Consider the following 6,740-nt stretch of genomic DNA (forward strand, 5'->3'; position numbering starts at 1 on the left):
GACCCTGCAGCACAAAATCAGTCATGAGTAACACAGGTATATCTGTATCAATAGACAACAATACATTGTATGGATCAAAATTATACATTTCTCTTTTATGACAAAAATCATTAGAATATTAAGATCATGTTCCATCAAGATATTTAGTAAATTTCCTACCATAAATATATCAAAACTTCATTTTTGATTAGTAATATGCATTGAACTTCATTTGAACAACTTTAAAGGAGATTTTCTCAATATTTAGATTTTTTTGCTCCCTCAGATTCCAGATTTTCAAATAGTTGTATCTCAGACAAATATTGTCCTATCCTAACAAACCATACATCAATGGAGAAAGCATTTATTCAGCTTTCAGCTTCTCAGTTTCAAAAATATTGACCCTTATGACTGGTTTTGTTGTCCTGGGTCACATATATGTATATATCGCACATATGCATGTATATATTTAAGAAAAATATGTTATGTTTACTTTATATATTAAATATATTTTTATATATTATATAATTTATATGAATATATATATATATATATATGTATGTAAATACATGTAAATATTTTCAAAATATATACATGTATGTGTGTCTTTATATATACATAATAAATATACACAGTACACACATACATTATGTAAACAAAAACTTTTATTTTGGATGCGATTAATCACAATTAATTAACAGCACTTCTTGTCACACAGTTTCTGAAAGCTGTCACTCAAACAGCAGAAACACACCAAACCTGCAAAACCAGACACTAACTCTCAACCTTTGACTCAGTTTTCAATTTCATTAAACACTTCTTGCAAAACACAACACACAATTCTCTGTGACGCGCAAACATCTAACAGGAATTACAGTTGTTTCAGCTGCTCACACACATTTTCAAAACCTTGCCTCTTTTTTCAAAACTTCACACACAAATCCAAGAATTGCACACAAAATGCAAAATGCCTCACATCTCTTGCAAAATGAAGCACTGCATTCAAAATATCACAAACACATCTCAAAAGCAAACAAACATCTTTGCCATAATATTACATGCTAGTTTTTGAAACTATGGCTCCATTTCTCAAAACACACACACAACATACAAAACGTCACACACATCTTGCAAAAGCAAACACTTCTTTGAACACTGTTATAACTCTTCTAAAAATGGTATTTTTGCATAGTAACTCTACACACAAACAATAAAATAATTAGCCACATACACACCAAACTACACACAGATGTGAAAAATGTAAAACACTGCTCTTGTGTGTCTTGTGCTTGTTCAGAGAGCAGAAGAACAGGAGATTGTCACAGCACTCGCACATACCGTACATGCATATAAACATATACACTGTATATACAGTATGTATGATGTATTTTACACAGTTATGCAACTGAACTGAACTAATACTGAACTGACTCGAGCTGTAGAACGACACTATTGACTTGTTAGAGCTGCTTTACAGCAGAATGTGAATTTGATGCTATTGTGAAGCAGCAGTGAAACAATCTGTTGTATAAAGCACTTTAGAAATAAAGTTGACTTTCTGACTTGCTTGTATGCATGTTCAGGATATATATATATATATATTTATATATATACTGAATATGCATACGACACAGATGCATATTCAGTGTGTGTGTGTACGTACGTACGCACGCACGCACACTCACTCACACTCACACACACACACACACACACACACACACACACACACACACACACACACACACACACTCACACACACACACACACACACACACACACACTCACACACACACACACACACACACACACACACACACACTTATATATACTTTATTTGATTCCACATTACAAGTTAAATATCATTATGAATCAAATTTTTTGAATGATCCAATATGGATTATACAGTTCTAAGGGTACAGGAAACATTGCCTTTTCCAAATAAACATGCTTCCTGTAGTTGCTGAGATTGAACATGACCCAGACTACCATACACCAGCACAATAAGCTGCCATTTGTATCCAAGGTTCTTGATGATAGATGTCAATGACTGATATTTTAAAATCTTAGAGCAGTAAGAATCCTCCATAAACAAGTCAAATGCACATGACACCTCAAATAGTGTAACTGTTTTGCCATTCTGAGAGATGTTAATGATATCTGGTGTATTAGCAATTCCTAGAAAAGTGTTTACAGGTGAGTTAAACCATGCAGACCGTACAGTAGTATGTTTACAGTTTTTGCCTATTGCTTGAACACTTTTTGCAAAACTCATTGTGTCAAAATGTACACACAAGCACACAAGACACAACACTGGGAAATAAATCGTTCACATCTATGTCGAATTGAAACTGCTATCAGCAATCCTTTGTCAGAATGTCACTCTGATGACAAAATGATACACACTTGCATCATATGATTACACTTTCAGATTAGCAGCAACACACTAGTGTACTTTATATAAAACACTGCAGTCTTTTTCACTGTTTTTATTCAGTTCATCAGTTAGCATTCTGTGAAGCTCAATGCAACACTTACAGATTTTGTTCTGTTTTTTTCCAACAAAGGTTTTCACAACAACCAAAAATGAAAGTATTGAAAGGTTACAAATGACATCAACTCAATACTGCACATCACAGTACTATACTTTACAGTACAGTAAATGCAGTAACGCATAAATAAACACAAAATACACTACTGTAAATACAGAAAAACAGGCCAATTGTGCGTGGGTGGGATTACAGATCCTGCCGTCTGTTTGGGTCCGGCCACAGGATCTCATCAACGACACAAGCGATAGTTTCTCCTGCTAAGCAACGGGGAAAATAACGCCTTGTGTGCCAAATCCATCCATGGATTGACGTTACCTCAATGTCTCCGCATGCCTCTTCCATTGCCTGTAGAAGAGGCATGCGGGCGGCGGTCATATACGCGCCAACTGGAAAAAATTCTTCGATAGGGTTTAGAAATGGTGAGTAGTGGGGGCAAGTATACAACTTCAAATTGATCATGGTTGGTGAACCAGTCCCAGACAAGAGCAGCCCGGTGGAAACTAACAGTATCCCAGACCTGGGCTGCTCTGATTCTTCCTGTACAACTGCATCAAGAAGTGCATCGAGAAATGTTAGTATGTGTTGAGTATTGTAGGGACCTAGTTTGGCATGATGGTGTAGTAGCCCTCGAAGGCTTATGACGGCACACATTGTGATGTTTCCCCCACGCTGCCCCGGGACGTGCACAATTGCCCTTTGGCCAATTATATTAGGACCCCGTCGTCTAGTTTTGCTGAGGTTGAAACCAGCCTCATCAATGTAAATAAGTTCAAGAGGCTGTGCAGCTCCATCCATGTCCAAGATTTTCTGCAACAAAAAAATTGCATGGATGGCTGGCATTACTCAAAACACACAACTACAGTACTACACATACAGAACCCCCCACACACCCCCACCCCAACACACAAACACACAGGCACCTGTGTCCCTCTCTGCATGTAGCTACGTGGTACTGATACAAGGGTACATATTCAGCTATTACTGTACTGGATTACATAAATACTGTATTGTAAATGTAAAGGACTGCAACACTTACCTGTACATATTCTTGTCAAAGTCCTTTGACCCTGATACAGTTCCTCTCAAATGGGACCTTGTACAATTGCTTCAATGTGATTTTGTGCTTTACCAAGACATGTCTGATCGTGGTAATGCCTACTCGATTGATGTTGATGAATACTTGCTTATGATGAATACTTATCTGCAAATCCAGTCTGAATGTCCTTATGATGGATGCAACTGTGAACCGGCTTAGATGTGGGTGGACTCTGCCCAGCTTCCCTCGTTGTCAGGCCATGATTTATCACATGATCCACCAACGTTGCTCTAATATCATCTGAAATATTGTTCCGTGCATAGCCTCTTCGACCATGTCCTACTCCTCTCTCTCTTTGTCTTTGTCTTCCTCTTCCTCTTCCTGGTGATCAGTTTTGTAAGTAAGTGTTTTCAGGTGTGTGTCTAAGTGTTTTCAATCACCCAATGTGTTTTGTATTTTGAATAGATGTGTTTTCCCAATGGTACCAATGAGATTTCATTTATGAACGAAGTGTCTTATGTATGAAATAGTGTGTAGTGTGCAGGAGCAAGTGTGTTGCAAAATTACAACTGAAGTGCAAAGCAGCGCTTTTGTTTAAGGTATGGTTACACTGTGTTTAAGGTGTAGTAACAAAAGCTTCAAGTTTTGTTACTTTGGTCTAAGCATGTGTCTATAGTGTTCAAGCAATAGGCAAAAACTGTAAAGATCTGTTCATCAGCCACGCAGGGAATATGAGCAGCAATGAGGTCCACAAGTCTGTCATGTCTGGCAGTATATAATCCTTTAAATGATGAACAGCTGTTCATGATGTGGGCTACTGACTCCAGGTGTTGAGGGGGTCATGCAGCAGGCAGAGGGGAATGGGTCGAGGGAAACCACAGTGATAAGTTGTATTTTGTAGGAAGAACCTGCAGACGTGCTTGAAAGTAAGAATCTCCTCACTGATGGTGGCATTGCTGTAGATGGTGTGTGATACAGAGTGGTCCACACAGGGCAGTTTTGCCAACTTTCCCTGGAGTTTTAGACTGGACCAGTACTCCATATTTTGGGCTCTTTGAATAGACAAGAGAGTCTGCCTTGATGTTCTTGGCTGGAGCAGGTGAACAATGTTGTTATGGTGCAGCCTGGCTTCCACGATGACTGATGGGTCCTCTACGACTGCATCAGAGATCTCTACAGGTTGGTAGTGGGAGGTCCACTTCAGTTCAGTACCTGTCCTCCAGCATAGGTCGTTTAAGTCTGGCCAGTCTGATGACACACCAAATCCCTGTGCCCGTCCATCCAGCTTTCCATTGGTCTTTCTTTTAAAGCCCAGGAAGCTGTCTTCCCCACCACATGCGTGTAACACCTTCCGTCTTTTAAAATCCAGCAGTAAGGATGCTCTGGCCATTTGCCTCATGCTGACATCATCACAGTTTAGCATGTTGGTAAGGTGAGACTGTGTTGTGGCTATATACTCCCACATGCAGTTTGGAACTCCAAGCGCCTGTCCTGTCTTTTCTCTTCGTGTTTTATGAAATTGTCTGGTTTTGCAGATTTGGTGTGTGCTTCTGCTGTTTGAGAGTCAGCTTTCAGAAACTGTGTGACAAAGAAAGATTTTGTGTGTAAGAAGTTGAAAACACTGTAATATTATGGCAAAGGTGTTTGCAAATGTTTGTTTTGAGATGTGTTTGTGATATTTTGAATGCAGTGCTTCATTTTGCAAGAGATGTGAGGCATTTTGCGTGCAATTCTTGGATTTGTGTGTGAAGTTTTGAAAAAAGAGGCAAAGAAAATGTGTGTAAGCAGCTGAAAAAACTAATACCTTGAGTTAGTTTTTATATTCATATGTTCCATATTCTCTTGAATTTTGTTAAAGATTTGTCAGTTTGGTTGTGTTTTGTCTTTTTAATAATTGTTTGTTTAATATATGTCTATATAGTTTTAATTCTTTTTTTCTTCAGTTTTAGCTATTTTAGCACATCAACTTTAGTAGTGATAGACGGTGCCATGTGCCAAGATGATTAATGGCTTTGACCTTTGTGACCTCATAACAATATTAATGATAACCATATGTGACCTTTGATCTCATAACGAGTTTCAGATGTGGAAATCGGCCTGCGTGAAATTCAGACATCATCCGGGGATGAGAAATGTTGTCCGGTTGGTGGAAAGCCATAAAGGAGTTGTTGTTGAAGATTTTATGGTGTGTTTTTGGAATTATTCTCATGGGAACATCTGTGTGACTCGCCCCCGTCCCATCTGAGCGTGTCCGGCTCTCTCTCTCTCTCTCTCTCTCTCACACACACACACACACACACTGTACAGTGTAATTATCTACAGATAATTATACATTTTACCCATCATAGAAAACTTTACATCTAAGAAAATAAACAAGTAATTCATGTGCTTTATAAGTAATTTACTCATGGGCTCTCTGAGAGGATGCTTGCCCCCACACCGTAGGTTAATTCAATTGTCAAAGTCTTACTCTCCTCTTTTAAATGAATTGAATATAAATACAGTTTTTTACAATCACTTTGCTACTATTTTCAGAACCTTGATGTCATTTTTCACAACTCTAGACACAAAACTCACAACCAATGATCAAAATGCACATTTTTCAAAACTCTAACCCTTTTCTCAATTGCTTGGATACAATACACATAAAACTTAGATCATTTGTTCATTCAACAAAAATCACCTGTTCAATACGACACAACTTAACATCAAAGTACTACTATTTCAAAAGGCAATTCACACATTACATTTCAAATGAGTGTCTATTCATTTCCTTACAATGATCTAACTATCAATTGATACAACTGCTCAAAATGATAAGTAACTGTTGCATTACTCTTAATGCATAGTTGTATGGAAACAGACAAACAATCTTCCATGTTTAAATCATGAAAGTTTCAAGATACTGTAACGAGATTCATTGTCACCAATTAGCGTGGAGCATGAACCAATTAGACTACAATATCCATGGATGTAGCCTAATATTTTATCATAATGCTTCATCAGACACTGTGTCTATGGTCCCAAATACTGTACCACCTTTTCAGACTATTTACAGTATTGACAGTACTGCACTGTATAGATGCAGGCCCTTGTAATTGCTTGTCCAATTCTGCCAACTCGTTACTGATGATTGAGTGCACATTGTGGAATGAGTATATAAAGAGTTGATTGGG

The sequence above is a fragment of the Barbus barbus genome (assembly GCF_936440315.1).
Source record: "Barbus barbus genome assembly, chromosome: 28".
In the NCBI taxonomy this organism is placed as follows: domain Eukaryota; kingdom Metazoa; phylum Chordata; class Actinopteri; order Cypriniformes; family Cyprinidae; genus Barbus; species Barbus barbus.